The sequence below is a fragment of the Fukomys damarensis genome, unplaced genomic scaffold (genome assembly GCF_012274545.1).
Source record: "Fukomys damarensis isolate Sample0158 unplaced genomic scaffold, DMR_v1.0_HiC HiC_scaffold_27, whole genome shotgun sequence".
Classification (NCBI taxonomy): domain Eukaryota; kingdom Metazoa; phylum Chordata; class Mammalia; order Rodentia; family Bathyergidae; genus Fukomys; species Fukomys damarensis.
In genome coordinates, this window is record NW_022900939.1 from 19,612,777 (window position 1) to 19,633,844 (window position 21,068).

The following is a 21,068-nucleotide window of genomic DNA, read 5'->3' on the forward strand; positions in this document are numbered from 1 at the left end:
AAAAAAAAAAAGAAAGAGAAAAGTGCAGAGAAAAGAAGGAAAGGTCACAGTAAAAGATAGTGGCTGGCTTCTCAGCTGAGCCTGAAGGGTTGCTGGGAACCAGGAAGATGAAGATGGGAACGGGGCTGGGGACACTTTCCTCAGGTGGGCAGGTCTGGAAGAAGCAGGCGCAGGGCAGGGGGATGGGCAGTGGGGACAAGGCAGGCTGCTCCTGCATCCACCCCTGCACCTGTGGGATGTGCCTTAGCATCTTCTACGCGACTCCTGGTGCTGAGAAGAGCAGTGAGCACATCACTCCTGATACCGGCCCTGCAGAGCTGGTGTCTGCACGGAACACACAGACCAGCCGCGAAAACCTAAGCAAGCCACACAGTGCCACACATTGGGTCAGGTCAAGCCCAGCACGGTAGGGGAGGCAGAAGTGCCCAGAAGGTGGGGATGGCAATTTCCCACAGTGGCCAGGGTGAGGCTTGCTGCCAAGGGGATATTCACAGCCTCTCAGGATGGAGGGTGGGTGGGGCAGCTGGGACTCTTCCCCCCCCCCAGTACTAGGGATTGAACTCAAGACCTTGCGCTTGCCAGGCAGGCGTGGTGCCACTGAGCTACATCCCTAGTCCTGGGATTCATTTTTTATGCAAAAGCAAGGTGGTGCCTTCTTTGTAATGACAAAGGGTACCCTAGATGGTGGCAGGTTAGGCTCAACACAGACATGGAACCCTCTGGGTTCTAGTGGGCACTTGGCCTCTGCACTTCCTTGCTTGGGCCTGTAAGGCTGGCAGGGATCTCTTTGGCTGCGCCAATAGCACCCATGGGCCTGGCCGCTAGCACAGTGGTACTTCTCCTTGCCTGGCCAGGCTGTGCCCAGGTGGCCCCAGGGTCTTTTGTCATCGGTGGAGTGGCATGTCACAATGGACCTGGACCTGTCCGAACCCCGCTGCAGGGCAGGCTTCGCCATGCTGTTCCTGGGAGAAGACAGTCAGAGCTGCATCTGTCACCCCCCACCACCTATGAGCCACCAAGGGGAGGAGGACACTACTGTGCTTGCCCCTGCGCATAGTAGGTGTTCAGCAAAGGTTGGTGGGAGAGACTGGTCCAGAGGACAGTTAAACACTTTCCACTCACTTCGAGCATGGAATTTTCCAGAGGCTCCAATGATCAGGGCCAGGCACAGACCTCCTCCCTCTGACTCCTGATCCCCACTGGGAGACTCTGGATGAGGCAGGTAGGTGTTGGGATCCCCACTTCTGACTCAGTCCCAGTGGCGGACTGAGACGTGGAGATCACAAAGCACAAGTGCACCACAGCTTGGCAGGAACACTAGGCTGGTGTGGTCAGAGGAAGGCCGCAGGCCTGCTGGTGCCCCTGGGCCAGGAGAGGTCTCTGGAGGTGGCTCCCCAGGGAGCTTTATGGCTGACAGATTGCAGGGCAGTGTCTGGTTTCATGGGCTGGGCGGGGCCCAGGATCCACATATTAGCAAAGGCCCTCAAGTAAGTGTCAGCTCAGGCACAACGTGGCAAAGAGCTAGGCTTTTCCAACAATGGCCTGACCCAGAGGAGCCTGGGTCTGCCCGAGACCTCCCCACCTCTGGAAGCAGCTGCTCAGTCCTGGGGTAGCTCCGGCTCTTTCACAGGAAGTCAAAGGAAGCCTGCTCTCGGGAACCCTTCCCACTTCTAGGCTGGAGACATGCAGACTCCTTCGCCAGAGAGATAACACAGAGTTAGTCAGCTGTCATAAAGCTCCTTCCTCTCCAGCCCAGCAGGCCCAGCTCCCTCTACTCCCTGGCCTTGGCCGAGTTCCAGATCACTCTCAACCACGTATTTTCAAAATCCTTTGTGCCGGAACATGGCCAGTATGCAAATTAAGCGAGGACTTGGAGTTTGCAGCTTACACGTGTGATTACCAGGGCTCTGGTGAGTTCCTTCTAAGATCAACCTCCTCCAGCCCTCCCAATTCTCCTGTAATTTCCTCAGATGTCTATAATGTAGCTCTAAGCTTTTCACTCCCTTTCCCCAGTGAGACTTAGCAAATATCCAGAGAAAAGCCAACAATTGGTCTGTTTCATACTAAGGTATAAACTACTTTCTTCTTCTAGCAAGGCAACCAGCATCAGGCCCAGGAGCATCTGGGAATGGGGAAAGGGGAGAAAGGGAAGAACTTCCCACGGCAAAGGGAAAGGAAAGGAGGAAGAGGTCTGGAGGAAGAGGAACAAAGAAAACCTTTATTTGCTTCTGATCTGTCCTAGCGTGACCCACACGTGCCTTGCCCACTGCCCTGACCTCCTTGGAGGCCGGCACAACCAGATCTGTCTGATCTGGGAAGCAATTTTAGAGTTCACCCAGGTCCAGGATGTTCATCTGAACAATCTCTCCAGAGCAAAACCAGGGCCAAAAACAAAGGAGAAAAAGTTTAAGACCCACAAGGGGCCACACAGGGACTGAGCAACCTCTTTTTCAGATAAGCATCTGGTCTTAGAAGTTTTCTTTCTCATCTGTGCTGCTGGGGCCCCAGAGTGGGGGTCGGGAGGTGGAGGCCAGACCTGGGCTCTTCCTGAAATGTGCTGGGCGCAGCTCATGTGGCTGAAGGGTCGCCACATCCAGCTCTGGAGCAGAAGCTCCGGGACCCTCACCCACTGGGCAGATGCACAGAGCCTGGAGGGGGAGAAAGAATCCTTGATGTTTCGCCCACTTCCTTCCCTTGCCAAACCATAAATCTACCGCAGGGCCAGAAAATCCTCCTGGTTGAGCCCAGTTGTGAAAACAACCTCTGTGTGCTGGGAAAGAAATGGTGCACATATCCCCCACACTCCCCGATCCACTCCCAAAGTATGAAGATCTTTTTCCCAAATAAAGAAGAAAGAATCAAAGAAAAGAAGGGGAAGGAAGAAAGAAAAAGAAAATTAGGAGAAAGGAAATAGAGTAAGATTCAGAGGGAGAAAAGACCAAACCTCTGAGAAAAGAGCAAGAATATACCTGAGTGTTGAGGTCACTTCTAGGTGCTGCCAGGGACCTGACACTGACTCATCCAAAAACGATCCAAGGGAGACAGAGTCTTGGCGTGCATGACTGGATTGTATTTCTCCAGGACAAACGAGGGAGGGTCTGAAGAAGTGGGTGGGTGGGATTCGGAATCCCCATTCTGTGGAGGAGCGCAATGGTGCTCTTAGGACAGGAGCCTTTCCCTGTCCTGAGATACCAAGAAAACAGCAGGTAAGACACTTGGAGACAGCTCCACTTCCCGACAAAGGGGAAAGACCATGTGGCAAGACTTCCTTTAACATAAATTTATCTTTAAGATATGCAAATATTGCTCATTTAAGATGCATTCCCTGGTCACTCGCCACAGTGGGGCTTCGACGGTTCTAATAGAATCATGGGTCCAGGTCCAAGGAGCCCGAATCCTGGCTGTCCTAGGGAACATTCTCTGTCCCCCCATTTCACTCAACAAACACAAATGTCAGGTGCACTCTGGCCAGGGATAGGCTGCTCAGCTTTTATTCTGTTTTCAAAGAGATGCAAGTCCTCCTTAAGAAAAAGCAAGCCTCACTGGGAACCACACAGCTGAGCTCCAACTAAAATTACTTCTCGTGTCAGAATACAGAGCCAGATAAGTAAGAATCAAGAAAAATAACCAAACAGAATGGCAACAGGGACACACTGACGTCAGACTCAGATGTTGGGGTTGTGGGCACATTCAGTTAAGCGCTGGAGAAAATAAATGAGAAGATGGGGAATTCCACCAGAGAACTGGAATCTACAGATAAATTCAGACCAGAATTCTAATGCTGAAAATAGTATGCAAAAGATAAATACAACAGCAGATAAAGACAGAGTGGAAGATATCAGTAAATGGAAAGATAAGTCAGTAGAAAATATTAAAATTGCAGCGCAGAGAGAAAAAAAGATGTAACATACAGAAAAGTTCATAAGGGCAGATGATTCATTTACTTCTGCAGAAATACAATCCAGTCATTGACCTGTGAACATTTACCTCTGCAGCTGGAACTCTGGAGAAAGAGAAGAGCGAGAACAGGGCAGGAGCAGCATCTGAAAGAGTTTGACCCAGAATTTCCCAGAGCTGATTAAAGACATCAGGCCATGTTGAGTTATGGACATGAGTAACTCCATGAAAACCAGGCAAGTGCATACAGGAAAACACAGGGAAGCTCGTCAGAGCCACAAGGGTGAAAAAGAAAGGCAGGAGAAGAATCTTCAACACAGCCAGAGGAAAAAGACATTTACTTTGAACAGATCAGCAATAAGGTGATTGGCTGACTTTTTGACACAGAGGGGACTTGTCTGGAGAAATGAGTGGTATGACTCTGACAGAGTACACTTTACCTAGACTAGGATGGCTGCACCAAGGGATCCCTGTCCTAACTGTGGTTTTTCATGAACTGAACCGCTATTTAACACATAACTACTAAAACTGCTGAAACAAAATAACTTTGAACATAGGGTTCTGTATCTAGAGAGATTATCTTCCAAACATGAAAGTGAAATAACGATGTTTTCAGATGAACAAAAACTAATAGGATTCACTGCCAGCAAATCTGCACTGAAATACCAAAGTGAGTTTCAGAATGAAGGGAAATAATCTCAACTGGAAGTTTAATAAGGTAAAAAGGAGTCAAGAACTTTAGGAAGAAAAAAAAAAGAACTCTAGGAAGAGAAAAGGTGCAGTCAAGTCTCAATACGTTTTGATTAAGTTAGTAATAATACGAGTGGGGGTTAAAATAGGAATGGAATTAATACAAGAATAAAATATCACAAAAAGTAAAGATGGACAGGGTGAGGCATTTAGCTCAGTGGTTCCGTTGCCTGCATTGCAAGTGCAAGGACCTGAGTTCAATCCCCGGTACCAAAAAAAAAAAAAAAAAAAAAAAAAATCATGGACAAATGAAGTTAGGTGAATTTATGGTTTGTGCATTGTCTAAAAGTTGTTGAAGCACTATTTTAACATGGGCTTTCAAGATCCAGGGATACATATCAGAATTTTTAGGGTAACCACCAGAAGAATAAAAGAATGTAAAACTAAGCTAAGAGAGAAACTATATCTTAAGAAATAACTGACTGGTGGGGTGTGGTGGTCATACCTGTAATCCCAGCTACTCAGAAGGATTGAAAATAAATTTAAAAAATTGTTTTAAAGGCCAAGAGTGTAGCTTGGTGGTAGAACACTTTCCTAATATACATGAGGCTCTAGATTCAGTACCTAGTTACAACAAAAAGAGAAAGGGAGGGAGGGAGGGAGATTAAAAAACCAGGGTCAAATGTAAAACAAATACACAGTGGATAGAAATCTAACTATATCAATAATTATAATAATAAATGGACTAAATATTCCAGTTAAATGACAAAACTATCACAAGAGTTTTTTTTAACCTGAACCATTTATAGAAGCCACACTTTAAAGACGCAAAATTGTTAAAACTCAAAGGATGAAAAAGATACATACCACACAAATATAATCAAAGGGAAGCTCTACTAGGTAGTTTACTAATATCAAATAAATTCGATTTCAAAATAAAAAGCATTACTAGAGCTGAAGAGGGACTTTTTAAAAATAGTACATCAATTTGATTAAAAAATATAAAGTTCTCTCTCATTTTTAAAACAAAGAAAAATAATCTCAAATGGAAGTTTAATAAGGTAAAAAGCAAAAAAGAACTCTAGGAAGAGAAAAGGTACAGGTAAGTGTAAGTAAATTTTGATTGTGTGAATGTGTGTGTGTTCGTCACTGAGGATTCAATTCAATTCAGGGCTTTCACCCCAGCCCTGCCCCCTTCAATTTTTTTTTTTTTTTTTTTTTTTTTTATACTAAATTGCCCAGGCTAGGCTTTTACTTGCAATCCTCTTGCTTCTGCCTCCAAGAGTGCTGGATTACAGGTGTGCACTGCCATGCCTAGATTAGTATTTTGAACTGGATATAATGAAAATATAGGGTCCTCCATCACTTTATCAGATCATCACATGCAGCTAAATCTATACTTGAAGATAAGAGTGTGGTCCTAAGTGCATTCCAGCTCCAAAGTAAGGAGGCTGAAAATCTACCAGCTAAGTTTACATCCATTCAAATTGCAAAAGGACAGCAAGGCACACCCAGAGTAGAAGGAAGTAAATATTAAAGACAAGAATGGATGCAAATGATTTAGAAAACAAATATATAACGGCACAATTGACAAAACTAAGGGTCGGGTTTTTGAAAAGTTTAATAAAATCAATGATACGCAACAAAGATTCAGTCCTACCCCTAATATGACTTGAGGCTGAATCCATATGTCTAAATATTTAAGTTATAAATCAAGGAAGCAAGATATCAAATAAGACATTTTCTATCCTTCCATTTGATGAGTATGCCTTTGTATGAAAGAGGTTCAAGTTTATAGCTCTCAGAAAATCTGTACCTGAAGATTGGGCGATGGCGTCTGCCCCCCAATCCGTCCATTCTGCACCAGCAGGGTCACGAGAAACATAGTTTGATTATAGCCCCTCACCCCCGTGGCTGCTTTGCTCCCTGCTGGGCCTGCATTGTGTGTCCATGCCCGCTTCGGAGGACAGACCCAGATGAGCACACCTTTTTTCTTCAGAGACAAAGATGAGCACGTGGGGGCCATGTGGGCAGGGGAGCTACTGTCCAGAGTTTTAGGCACAGTCTCAAGATGTAGGCTCTGGTGGGCTGTGTCCTCAGACCACAGACTTTATACCTATGAGGAAGAGGAGAAGGACCAGAGCAGGGTTGAGACCACTCTTGTCTGACCCATGGGCAGCACTGACAAGCACAGTGGAAAATAATCAACAGCAAGAATGAGGTGGCAGAAATTACTACAGACCCCAAAGACACAAACAAGACAACAGAGGACATTAGGTCAACCACAGGCAGATATAGTGGAAATTTCTGGTGAATGGACCACGTTCTAGGAAGCCACAACTGCCCCAGGTTTTCATAAGAGGAGATAATGAACCAGTTAGTCTATCCTATGTCTAGAAGGTAAATCTGATTCCTAATTATAATCCTTTCCCAAAGAGAACTCTAGGTACATCTGGCTCCATGGGTGAAATTTTCTAACCATTTCAGGAAGAGACAACAATAATCTTTTACAAACTCTTTCAGGAATAGAGCAGGACCATTTCCTAATCAATTTTAACCTGAAAAGAATACTTCAGCAAGGAACAACATCAATTGTAAACCACATATAAAAACCCCATAAGACAGTGTCAGCAAGGACCAGGGATTTAGCTCAGTGGTGCCTCCACCTGCCTCAAAAGCACAAGGTCCCGAGATCCACCCCTGGTACCAAAAAAGAGAAAGTATCAGCAAGCAAATTCCATTACTAAAGGAATATAATATAGTATTATGACCACCTTGAATTTATTTCTGGAATATAAAGTTGGTTTGTTATTTAAAAAATAACAAGACAATGGAAATAGCAAATGATCATTTCAATAGAGGTTGCAAGGGTACAGCTCAGCGATAGAGCACTTTCCAGCCCACATGGATCCCTGGGTTGCATTCCTTGCAAAAAAATTTTGGCAAAACTTCACACCTATTTATGATAAAGCTTTAGCAAATTTACAAGAAATGAAACCTACAACAATAGCATGATAAGTAGTGAGCTGATGACAGCTGTCCCCTGATGCTGGGATTGGGACACCAATGGCCGTCATCTCTGCTCTTATCCCACACTGTACGGGAGGCTTTAGGGACACAGAAAGCAAAAAAATAAATAAAGTGCCATGGATTGCAAAGAAAAAAAAACCCCGACCTTATCTCATAACATAATTCTAGTGGAGAAAATTCAGATAAACTATCAGAATTAATAAATGAGGCAAGATCACCAACTACATGATTTATGTTCAAAAGTCAGCTCTTCCACACACTAGAAACAAAATACTAAAAAATATGCTTTTAAAAAAAGCCTCAGAAGATTAAATACCTAAGAACAAACAAAAGATATGCATGACTTCAACAAAGAAAGCTACCAAACATTACCAAGAAATTCTAAACAGATAAGGGGGACATTCTAGGTTTCCAGGTTGGAAGACTCAGTATAGGACACCTGTCAATTCTCCCTAGGGTGACCTCCATCTACAGATTCAGTGTAACTCCAGAAGGGGTGTGAGTGTGCATATGCAGATGTGTGTGTAACAGAGATAAGACAGGAAACCTGATCCTAAAATTTATATGGACATGAAAAAGACCAGCAATAGTAAAGACAATCTCAACGCAAAGACGATAGGACTTGTATTATCGGATGTGAAGAGTTACAAAGCTATAATAATAAAGGCAGTGTGGTATTAGTGCAAGATAGATACACAGACAAATGGAATAAAGAAGAGGGTTCAGAGACAAACCTACATGTATTCTGTTATTCAACTTACTATCAAGGTACTGGTACCATGCAAGAGGGGAAAGGAGTACCTTTAATAAGTGGTGTGGCATCGGTAAGCAGAAAGCTGAACCAAGACCCCTACTTCATACCATAGTCGATTCCAGATGCATGAAATCCAACAAGGCTCCTAAGAGGTGATAAGACACTATCTTCATGACCTTTGGATGGACAAACATTTCTTAAACAGGCAATAAAAACAGAAACCACAAAGGGAAGACTGATAAACCATCCTCTGTTAAAATCAGGAACTTCTGCTGGTTAAGGACATCACTAAGTACAGGAAGAGGTGAGTCACAGAGTGGGGGAAGATATTTAAAATACATAGAAGCCTCAAAGGACTTGATCCACAATATGTCACTCTTACAGAGGAACAGAAAAAGGCAAACAGTCAAGTTAAAATGATTGGACAAGTATGTCTTCTGCAGAGGTCATCATAGATGTCAGAGAAATGCCAATTTAAAACCAGGAGGAGAAACCACTACCCACTCCACCAGGGGCTCAAAGTAAACCAAAACAAACCCCAAACTGAACAGATAGTAAAGGCACTGGAGGTCGGAGGTTACTGGACACCTACTGAAGTGTACCAGGTTCCTGCTGGTACAGCCTCTGGGAAAAACTGTCAGGTGATACCCACCAAAGCCAGAAGTGAGTATGGCGACCCCTCAGTCCTGCTCCTGGGGATGCACCTACTGGAGGGCATGTGGGTGCTCACTAGCAGACCAGTTCAGGTGGGCTCTGTGGTTCCACTGATCATATCCCCATACCTACCCACGGGAGAATCGCAAACTGTCCCACAGTGGAAGCCGTCACAGCAACCTGGATGAGCAACTCTTGTATGCAGCCATGTGGACAAACCTCAGTCACCATGCTGAGTAAGGGCCTGATGCCACTGAGCCCAAGTCCCTGGCTGCATGGTCATGGGTGGGCAGGTGGTGACTGGGGTCCTCCTGGGGGGCTTTGGGGAGCTAAAATGTTGCCCAGTGTGATTTTGGTGATGATCATCAGCTGCATCAAGTTATGAAATTACAATCTGTGCACTTTTGTTCATTTCTACCTTCCATAAAAATGTTTCTCCCCAAGTTAAAAAAAAGTGTCTAAAATGATGTTAGGTTATTCTACAAGTGCAGGTAAAATGCTGGCTTTGGTTATCAATGTGCTATGTGACTTCTCTTAAGAACACCCAAACATGTCCTCTCTCTTAGTTTTCCCCACAGCCCTGCCAAAATTCCCGTTTGACAAAGGAGGAAATGGAGGTCAGAGATGTGATGCTGCAAGGGTGGGGTGTGGCCTGCAGCTGCACTTGCAGCTGCCCCCTTGTGGGGGGGAGGGTCCTGGGGAAGGCATCATAATTCCAGCCTCATCAGACCCAGGACCAGGAATGCGCTGTCACCGAGAAGTTGAGTCTTGTCATTATGTCTCCTGTACCCTAAGCAGGTGGAGTTTGCTGGCGAAAGAGCCTATGCATGAGGAACCTTTCCATCAAGCAGCATTCAAGTGAGTTTCCCAGAATGCAGCTTGTCCTCTCCAGGGATGGAGGAATTGTTTCTACCCGCTTTCAACACAGAAGACCTGGGGGTTTATGGGAGACCAGGAGGACCTCATCACTGGCTTATTCCTTCCTTCATTCCTTGAAACAGTTATCCCTATTATTATCTTTTAGGATTTATCTAGGGAGATAAATCCGAGGCTAATATTTTTAAAATCCATCCAGAGTGCCTATAACTTTTCCTGGAACAGCTCAGATCACGACTTGCTGAATCAATGCACCAACTATCATTTATTCCTTGCCAACTTTATGACAGCATCGCCCTTTACACTGGTCCCTTGGTTGTTTTCAGGACAGCCTTTGAAGCCGAAACTATCATCTCCATTTGACAGAGGAAGAAACTGAGGCACAGAAAGGGGAGGTCACTCTGCACAAAGTCACGTATGTTGACTGCAATGCCAAAGAACCCTGGGTCTGTGACCAGGACTCCTGCTCTTCTGCTGGGTGACAGGAAGTGGTGTCAAGGTATTGGCAGCAAGAGCTGAGATCCTGATCCCATTTTGTGTCGGGTGGTAGCTTTCCAGCTGAGCCAAAAGACTGGGACCTTTTATGAACCTTAGATTTCCACCCTCAGGCATCGTAGCCAATTCCCCACAGACACCACCAGAAATCAATCACAGGCTGTCACTGGTGGCATCAGCCGTGAAAAATAGTTGTGGTTTAGGAAGAAAACATACGAGGCTTACCTGTCAGGGCAGTGTGTGCCCATTTGTCCACGAGACACATGCGCAAATCCCAAGTCACCTCGACATTCAAGAAGAACCTGTTTTGCTAGCAAACACAGTGGCCAGGATCCTGTCTGTCCACTTTCTGGTGTGGCCCTCAGGTCCCCGGGTATATAATTTCCTGACTGGTGAGCAGAAACCAACCAAGAATTGGTGAGGTCTCAGCGTGCACGGAACAGCGCCTAGTGGCCAGAGGGGGAACTGCACATCAGAACCCTGGGGTGAGGGTGGGGTGTGGGATGGAGAGGAACCGGGGACAAAATGACAAAGTTTATTGCAAGGCTTGGATTTCCCGAGTTTCAATTTTACATCTATTCAATAAGCCACACATCTCCCACTGCCCAACTCCAAAACCTTGAATAAATTAAGCAGAAATGACTTCCATACAATTTTTGAAGCAAAATTGTGGAGTATAAACTGATCTAAAACAAAAACAAAAACAAAAAACCTTACATGAAACTTAACCTTTATTCAACCTTCAAGGAAGCTAAAACATCTAATAAATCGATACAGTTTATAGAAACAAGACAGATTATTAAATAGGCAAATGTTTACTATGTTTCAAAAATTCAAATCCACCATTTCATCCATTGAGTAAATGTTTATCTAAAAGTTCAGGGGTAAAGTTAAACTGTTGAAATAAAATGGAATTAAGCCTTAATATTTTGTTTTATTTTGCATACAGATGGAGGACAAAAATAATATCTCATAAAACGGAAAGTTTCTATTTTCACTAAAATATTTGGAAAGTTATTTTCTTTTTCATTTGGATACCTAGATTCTGTGTAACTTTAGCAAGAGAGGCTTCAGCAGAATCCTGCAAATCGGAGACATTTGGAAAGTGGCTTTGGTTATTATTTAAAACATTCATTCTGCAAAGATACAATTTGTTTCAAAAAGTGTCAGGCCAACCAGAACCGCTTGTAAAAGCAGTGCTTATAAAATCCAGTGATTTGGGGAGACAGGATATTCTCCTTTTCTTTCATCTGATCCAAATCTCCAATAAAAAGCTCTATCTTACTTGCTTATCCCTGTGGAACTGCCCTCCTCTACGCAGATTCCTTCATTTCTCAGATTTTTCTGGGTGTTTTTTTATGATGATTTTATTACACAATCATCAAAATGAATTCAAAGTGTGTCACGGAAGGCTGAATGGGAAAAGGAAGTCATCGTAACTCAAATGACACCACAGAAAATTTTATCTTTGTTTTCAATTCAGAGAAAAGTTTCAGAGGGCCAGAATAAAAACAGAAGTTATTCTTCATAGAGAATCCTGCCCCTTCTCTCTCTCCCTTCCCCTCCTCTGTCAACAGTTCTTGTTCTTCAACACGCTTCAATCCATTAGAGCCGTGGTTCTTGTTTTGACATAAAATTAAAAATTTTGTTTTCAGAATAGTGTACAGAAAAGTAGGCAGATGGTACAGGATTTCTGCGCATGCAGCTCTCGGTGTCCCCATTCCTAACATCTTACATGACTGTGATATAGTTACCATTAATGAACCAGCATCGATACATTAGTGTGAACGTTACAGACTTTTTTTACTTAATGCCCTTCTTGTCTTCTAGGATCCCCAAATTACATCATTACTCTTTCTGTTTTTGTATGGGGAATCGAACTCGGGACCTTGTGCTTGTGAGGGAGGTAGCAGAACCACTGAGCTAAATCCCTGGCTCTGTCGTTACTCTTTTTGATGCTCAAATTGCCTCATTCTTGGCCAATGGGAGCCCCTAAGTGTTCTGACTTGATTCATTAAACTCTGGTACTTCTTTGTCACCTGCAGCAAGACACTGAGGCTTATTTTGATCTTTTCTTGCTCTGCAACCTGGAACCAGCCTTGTCTTGCAATGTCCCAGATGGTCTCATTCACCTTTAACTGCCACGTTCCTGGAAATGCTTGGAATAACAAGCTCTGTTGTATATATTTTCTCCAAACACTCGACCTGCTTTGGTGATATTAACATCTTCTTTTGCCCAGATAAGTTCTGTTAAGCTCTCCCTGGAGTCTGCTGCAGCGGAAGTACTAGGATCCCAGAGCTGCATTCATTGCTCTCAGTACAACCCTCTCTGGCTCCCTGAGATGGAGCTTGGGCTATGGCAGTGATGACCACTTATAATCCGTGCCACCCCTGTCCAGGCATGCTGATACTAGAACAAATAGTAAGAAAACTCAGTGGGTTCTGCAGAAGCAACACATGTTTTCACTGAAAAGCATGGCAACAGAGACAGCACTGGGCACTTCTGCTGAATCCACGTAGCTCAATTCTCTCTATGGTAACTTGCACACCCTTCTTATGTGGCCATGGTCCATTTGTTCATCCCTGTGTGGCCCAAGTTACCTGCATCACAGTCAGACTCACCCATGGATGGGTTCCACTGATTCCACCTGGTTTCTAGACAGCCTAAGTTTACCTGACTTAGAGGTTCCAGGCAGAGTAAGAAAAGACTGGGTGGAGGGAAGAGGTATGTTCCTTTTTCTCTAAGGGCCAGAGCCCCAAATGAACAAAAATTGACCATCTTTTGTTCTTATTTGTGCACATTTCTGTAATTTGAGTCCACTGGGTATCACACCATGCAGGACTCCTCTTTTCTGCCTGCAGCCGCTGGCACTCTGACTGTGGTAGAAGACGGTCTAGAAGACTTTACACACAGGTATTGGGTGACCAGAGCCTTGGGACCCAAAGACCCTCCCCTAAAATCCTCCTCGGATAGCGAAGACAAAATTGGTTGCACAAAGCTTGCTCGATCTCATATCCAGGTGAGTTAAAGGCTCCATTGCTTGAGTCTGATAGGTACTGCCCCAGCTTTCTGGGTCTCTGCTGGTGTCCTTCAATAGCACCGGTCATGGAGTTTTAGGGCCAAGTGGGGGACTGAGCATGAGCTTTCACTTTCTTTGCATCTGCTTTCTTTCTGCATGGAGCTTCCTAACACACAGGGGTTCCTGTAACTGAGCTTCTAGAGCACATTTGAGTTGGCCTCTGCCAGTGAAAAAGAGGGTTAGTTCCTGGGACTAGACTTTTTAAAAAATTATAAGTCAGGTCTTGGTGGGGTAATTTTCATATAGATAGAATTTCGAGTGGATAGAAAGTGTGCAAGGATCGGACAAGGAAAGCCTGTGTGCCTCAGCGAGGGTGATGCTTTGGCCTACTTCCTCTGCCCTGTTTGTTCTTACTCTTCTGCCGATCTTATCTTTATTTCTGTCCCCACAAACCCTGCTTCCCTCTCTGCCTTTACATTTGTATTCCTTAGACATTATTTTTTCTGTGAACCATATGATCATAAATTGAAGGGCCAGGGATTTAGCTCAGTGGCACCACGCCTGCCTTGCAAATGCAAGGTCTTGAGTTCGATCCCCAATAGCATAAATTAATTAATTAATTAATTAATTAAAAATTTAAAAAGTGAAGGCTAAGTACTACATTGTGTATTTCTTTACACTTAAAGACATTTTCTTAGTCATAATCAAAATCAGGAAATGTCTATAGTCATATTTAGATTTAACTTCCAGTTGCAATAAGGTCCTTAAGAGAGTTGTCTTTTCTGGTCCCAAATTCTCACTAAGATCCAGAATCTCATCACACTGTCACATACTCTAAGCTTCAGCTCTTCTTTGTCCTTTGTGATGTTAATGGTTTTCAGGATATAGGTCTCTCATTATTTTTGGACTTTGCAGTTCATAAGAAATTTATGGGGATCACTTCTTGGCCTTTTGGCTAAAACCAAGTAAAGAAATTTATGGGGAGATACTTTATAACTATGCAAGTACCCTGTTCCTCATTAAACACTATCAGGGGTAGCTTTAGAACCATTAAGAATTCCCTCCTTTAGTCGGCATTCTAGGAAGAGCTTCCTTTGTTTTCTCTGTTCATTTTGTTTTGTTTTGTTTCAGAGACAGAGTCTCATTGCATAGCTCATGGTAGCTCTGAACTTACTATGTAGTCCAAGCTGGCCTTGAATTCATCATCTTCTTGCCTTAATCTCCTGAGTGCTGGGATTACAGGTGTGCACCACCATGTCTGGCATTCTCTTACTCATTTACATTTGGATTCATGGGCTGCTATCTTAACTAATAGGTTACAATCGCTTACTATCATTGTTCTTTTTTGGGGGGTACCAGGGATCAAACTGGGGTCCTTGTGCTTGCAAGGCAGGTGCTGGAACCACTGATCTAAATCCCCGGCCTTACTATCATTATTCTTTATTTTTTGTGCTTAAGTATCCTAGACTTGGCCCCTGATGGAACGGTCAAGGTGACTTTTCTGTCTCTTTTGTAAATAGCGTACAACTTCTCGGCCTTTTGGCTAAGATCAAGTGTGATAGTGTACAACTGGGTCTTGATCTTTGATTCAAATAGATAATCTCTGTCTTTAGGAGTGTGTAGACCATTCATATTTAATGTAATTGTTCCTAAAGTTGAACATACATCTACCCTATATAAGCATATATATATATATAAATGCATGTGAGCCTTTTCTTTGTATTGAATGAGGTTTTTTTATTTTTATCTGTATTGTTGGAGTATTTTTATCTTTTTATTTTACTTTTATTTACTGGTTGCTCTTGAGTTTACAATACATATGCTTAACTTATAACTGCCTACTTTCAAATACTATTATACCATTTCATGTAGAGTTTAAGAACCTTTCAGCAATCTACTTCCATTTCTCCCTCTTAGCCTTTGTATTGTCACACATTTCATTTCAATATGTGCTCTAAATCTTACACTATTATTTACACTACAGTCCCTTGTCTTTTTTTTTCTGGTACCAGGGATAAAACTCAGGACCTTACGCTTGCAAGGCAGGTGGCGGAACCACTGAGCTAAATCCCTGACCCTAGTCCCCTGACTTTTAAGGAGAGTATGAATGGAAAAATATGTTTTTATATTAATGCTTACATTTATCATTATTTAATCGTGGTGGTTTTCATCTTTTGGTGTAGGTGTAAATTTCACCAGTTAGCATTGTCTTCTGTCCTGAGACCTTCCTTTATCATTTGTGAGTAAAAATGTGATTGCAATAAATTCTTTCAGGTTTTGTTTTCCAATAGTCTTTCTTTCACCTTAACATTTGAAACACAATTTGCTGAAGGTAGCACCACTGGCTGGTGGTTTGTTTCCTCAAGTACTTTACTGAAAGGCCCTCTGTTCCCCTATTGTCTTCTGACCTGCATAATCTGATGGGAAGTATGCTGTGCTAACTCCACACCTCTTACACAAATGTCCTTTTCCTCTTGTTGCTTATAAATTTTTTTTTTATTGCTTGATTGTAGCAGTTCAACTATGATGTCCATTGATGTTTTCTTCACATTGCTTATGATTGAAATTTGTTAAAACTTTTTAGATCTGTGGGCTTATAATTCTCATAACAACAATTTTTTTCAAAGCACTGGGAATTGAATCCTGGCCTTTACACAGAGCTACCTCCCCAGTCTTTATTTATTTTGAGACAGGGTCTCTCTAAGTCTCTGTGTTGCCTAGGCTTCAACTTGTGATCCTCCTCAGCCTCCTAGAGTGCTGGGATCACAGGAGTGCAATACCAAACCTGGCTTAATAATGGACAACTCCTGGCCACTGGTTCTTCAAACACTTTTCCTGCTCCTCCTCCATTTCTTGGCCATCCTGGAGGTGTCCATCAGTCCATCCATAAATCATTGCTGATCTGTGCATTCTCCCTACTGTTTTTCTCTCTGGGCATTATTTTGAAGAGTTTCTAAGGGTGCGTCTTCAGTTTCATTGATCTTTAGTTCTGCAATATCTTATCTATTGTTAATCCCAGTCCGTGCCTTTTTCAACTGTAGGAGTTCCATTGGAATCTCTTTGAAGACCTTCCTTTTTTTTTTTTCTTATCTGTTCCTGACTTTCTTGACTATGTGGAGCATACTTGTGATTGTTTCAACCTTCCGTCTCTCATTTGTCTCATCTCTGGGTCTCTTTATTTAATGATTTTTGCCTGGTTGTAAGTTTTACTTTCTGGCCCCTTTGCTTGCCCACTAAGTTTTGAGAGGATGCCGGACATTGTGGTGTGATGTGGCCCAATGCTGGATTTCACTGTTTGTTGTTTAATCAGTGTTAGGCTCTGTGCTGATATGTGGTTAAGTAGCACAGAACCATCTGAAGCCTTTCAAGGTCTGCTTCTGCTCCGTGATGCCCAGGGCCCAGGGATATCCCTTGGAGCACCGTCCTCTGACCCCGTGTGTTCCAGAATCTTTTCGCTCCCCTGCGGGGAACGTGAGCTGGTCCGAGCCCTCTGTGAGCCCTGAGCAGTGCTGGATTTATCACTTCCTGGTGGTTCTTGCCCCACTCTTGGGCAGTTTGCTTTCAGGCCTGTGCAGATCAGTACTCAGCCAGAGACCCAAAGACGCTTCTCTGCAGGCCTCTTTGAGTTTTCTTCTGCCTTCTTATTTATTTATTTGTTTGTTTGTTTATTTTGGTACCGGGGATCGAATTTGGGTTCTTGAGCTTGTGAAGCAGGCAACGGAACCATTGAGCTAAATATGCCCGGCCCCCAAGCAACGAAGTTGAGACTCTTACCGCACAATGCTTGGTTGGCTCAGATTTTCTCTGGAATCCCGTTGGGAGCTGCCTGTCCACCACTGAAACCACAGCATCGTGAAACTTGTCTTTTCCAGGGGTCTCAGGCAGGGAGTCCCATTGCTGTTGCTCCACTTGGTCAGAATCGGGGCCCCCTGGTGCCAGGGATTTAGCTCAGTGGTGCGACCTGCCTCGAAAGTGCAAGGTCCTGAGTTCCCTACCCCCACCCCAAAGAATATGGGCCCCTGCTGGCTCTGACTCTTGCTGTGTTCCCACCACCTCAGAGCCAGCCATCCCTTTCTGGTTCCACAGGGCACTCCAGCCTCATCTGGGTTTTTCCTGCTCCAGCCCTGTGATCATCCGTGTCTGGGCAGGGAGTGGGGTGGGGAGCACTGGAGTGGAGAATGAGATTTAGAAGCCATGATCCAGGCAACTAGATGTGTTCATTGCTCATGGTGTGTTGGCAACTTTTTAAAAAGTAAAAACTCAAGATCTATGTATTTAACATTGGTGGAACATCCGGGAATTTAAGTCTCACGTTCCACTCGTTTAGTGTTTGCTTTTGCTAAAGTGACAACACCGCAGGATTTTAAAAAAATTCCTTCAGTATCTTCCCCTCATAGAGAAGGAAGAACAGGAGGGTTACTGTATTCTCAACATATTTTCATGGAGAACCACCTGCCCACAGGGTCTGACTTATATTCTCTGGGGTACAACAGTGACGGAAACAGACAGGAATCCTGGCCCTGGCAGAGCGTTGGCACATTCCTACTGCTGCTGTCCTGCTCCTGGCTGTTACTCGAGTTTATACCTTCTCTTCCTAAATTAGTCTGGTCCTTTATCTGCAGTTCAATATCTGGATACAACGTGGCTTTTTTTAAAAATGCAGTATAGAGGAATGAATCCAGGTTCTCACACTGCCTTTCATCCCCAGCTCTTTTAAAAAGTATTTTGTTCTGAGACAGGGTCTCACTGAGTTACTAAGTTGCCCCCACAGGGCTTGAAGCTGTGCTTTTCCTTCCTCAACCTCTCAAAGTGCTGGGAGGCATCCACCACTCTGCCCAGCACAACACAGCAATTTTAACCACTGCCTCTAAGTGGCTGCAGATTGAGAGATCGGCTTTCACCGGAATAAATACTGGGGGTGTGAGTGTAAATTTCAAGCCTCAATATTACCTGTGTCAATGCCCCATCGGAAAATCAATGACATAAACCCAGCTCTCAAATATTGAATAAGCGCACACATTGTAAAGCATTGGCGTGGAACATGGCGTCCGTCCGGAAAGTCTCAGCGGCCACTGGGTTCACCACTCTTCTTGGGGGCTGCTTTGTGTGGCACATTGAGCACTGTGCTTTCCAGGCTGTGAGGGGCCTTTTTGGAGGTCAAGGCCAAGGGCAGGCAGCCCTTCTCCCAGGGTCCCTCAGCCAACATGTGGTGAAGGTGGTTTCCTCCTTGCTGCTTGACCTTCGAGAACAAGCTCTTCCCACGAGGTCCCCTCTGCGACTGCCTCTTGCCCTTTGACTCCTGCCTGGCTCAGCGGTCTCCCTTTTCTCTTCTCTCTCCTGTCTTCTGTTTGCTGCTGAATGTGGTGGCCTAGGTGGTGAGCTTGGCCCTCTCACTCCCCTTTATTACCTTCATCCAGGTAGATGTGATTACGTCCAGGAGATGTGATTACATCTCCCTGGTTGGTCCAACCACCCACACATGTCGACTACCCCAAGCCCCAATTCTTCCCTTTCTTCAGAGCTCTCAACCTCTACTTCCAAAGATATCCTCATGGAGGCACCTTAGTGCTCCCCAAGGGCCTCTCCCATCTGTCCTTCCCCATCCTGCCCTAGGGGGTCATCCACGCTGGCATCTGAAAGTCACCCACCTCCCGTCCATCCCTGGACTCTGCAGAAAGCTGGGCCTCTGCACTAAAGAAGACTGAAGAGTGATGAGGAGGCAGAGTAGGACCCACAAGTTATCCTTTGGCTCACGGAGTAAAACTTACACCTGCCAGCTGAGCCCTGTCCCCGCCTCAGACACGAAGTGTAAGGACGCACCTGCCATGTGTCCCGGCCTCTGGAGAGAGGCAACCATCAAAGGGACATGAGGCAAGGGTCAGAGCTGGTGTCCAGCAGTGGGTCCTCAGGCCTTGCTGTCTTCATCCCCCATGAAAAGGAGTTTCCCATGGACCTTTGTTTACCAGTGGACTGAGTGGTGACCCCTAAAAAGCTGTGACCATGTCTCAACCTGGAGATGTGTGGACACAGCAGGCAGGACGCGCCCAGGCTCTTCTGACTCCTTAAGACATGGGGTGCTCTCCTAACATGAGAGACACCTGCATAGGTAGACACAAGGCTCTTGCAGCCCAGGACCAGGGACCCTTCCTCCTGTGCAGTGGCCAGGTGGCTGTGCAGCTGGCTGGAAGTGGCATCTGCCTCCCCTTTACTGCTGTCCTCCCAGGGAGAGGGACGAGGGGCTTGGCCAAGGAGCATTCCAGCCCATTGGACCCCTGGCTGCTGGTGTCTAACAGCTTCCAGGTTCCCGAAGGACCCTAGCACCAGGAGGCTATCTGGCTGCAGAGAGCAAGGTGTGACCACCAGGTCCTGTCCTGCCCTCCCTGGTCTGGGATGTAGCAAGAGCAATATGTTTGTCAATTTAGCAAATATTTACTGAGCAGACAGATCTCCTGCTGGGCTGGGCTCTACCTGCTGCTGGGGTTTTACTGGCTTGGGCTACATCTGTCTTCACTTCTATCCCCCTGCGTCAGATGCAAAAGGCTTACTGTTCTAAACAATTTCTAGTGCACCAACTGGAACTTCTTTCAGAGAACGGTCTGGGAAGATTGTCTGGGTTCCCTGTGCATCCTCTCAGCACTTTTCCTTCTGATGAATGTCCTTGATCCACTCTGTCAGCAAAAGCAGCACGTGAAACCTTAAGCCAGCCCCTCTCCTGTGGTGGAGACAGACCCAGCTTGTGGCTTCGAAGGCAAAATGAACTCCAGGAGGTGGACAGAAATCAATGCATAATTGTTCCTTTTCTCTTTTGCACTGAATAATTTATGTTGGTTTTGGACATACTTTGCCTCGATCAGGGCAGAGGGAAAGCTGGCTCTCTCTTGCGGCACAGTGGCAGCTCAGCTGACTTTACAGTCTAGGCATCCTTCCAGCCCCTGGATGTCTCCAGGTGCCTGAACTACCTGGACTCATGTCTGAGACTTGTCCTGAGCCCCCCAGCTCTGAGGGACTTCTCCATCCTCTGAGCCCTTGGGACGCCATGCCTGCCTCTGCCAGATGGCATATGGTGTTGTCAACTTTGAATGTTCCTGAGTCAGGTGCTTATCCTATTTTCCAGGCCAGACACTGGCCAGCATTTTCTGTCAAGGACTATACAGGTCACAAGAAGCAAAGTCTCAGTAGCAAGGACTCAACTCTACTGCAAAGGCACCCACAGACAATACGTAAATGAACGAGTATGGGTGCATTTTAATAAAACTTTATACAAAAAAATAGACCTACGGTTGGGAGTTTGCCAATTGCTCCTCTCTATAGCTGTGAGTTCCTGGAAGGCAGAATATTCTCCCCAACCATCCATCCATCCATTCATCCATCTCTCTCTCTATTCATCTATCCATTCTCTACACACCTATATATCCCTCCAACTGTCCATTCATCTATCTGTCCACCTAGCTTGCCATGCATCCATCCTCCCATCTGTCCATCTTTTCATACATCATCTACCCATCCATTGTCTCATCAGTCCATCCATCTGTCCACCTGTCCATCCATCTGCCCACCCATCCATGCACTCACCTACCCATCCACCCATTCATCTCCATCCATCCATCCATCCAATTCATGCTATATATCCACATCTACTCATCCATTTACCC

The 21,068-nt window shown here is 44.9% G+C and overlaps 2 long non-coding RNA genes across 2 annotated transcripts in view; both read left to right on the forward strand.

Annotated features, from left to right (window-relative positions):
• The first annotated feature begins 963 nt into the window (after positions 1-963).
• On the forward strand, positions 964-4,254 carry LOC104870229. Its single transcript, XR_782476.1, has 3 exons — positions 964-1,222; positions 1,752-1,910; positions 3,996-4,254. It is a non-coding gene; the product is annotated as an uncharacterized LOC104870229 (long non-coding RNA).
• Positions 4,255-10,336: 6,082 nt separating this feature from the next.
• The window catches only part of LOC104870230, an 11,924-nt gene continuing 1,192 nt past the window's right edge, over positions 10,337-21,068 (forward strand). The window contains exons 1-2 of the long non-coding RNA XR_782478.2: positions 10,337-10,400; positions 13,237-13,416. This is a non-coding gene — a long non-coding RNA (uncharacterized LOC104870230). The remainder of the gene's footprint in view (positions 10,401-13,236; positions 13,417-21,068) is intronic.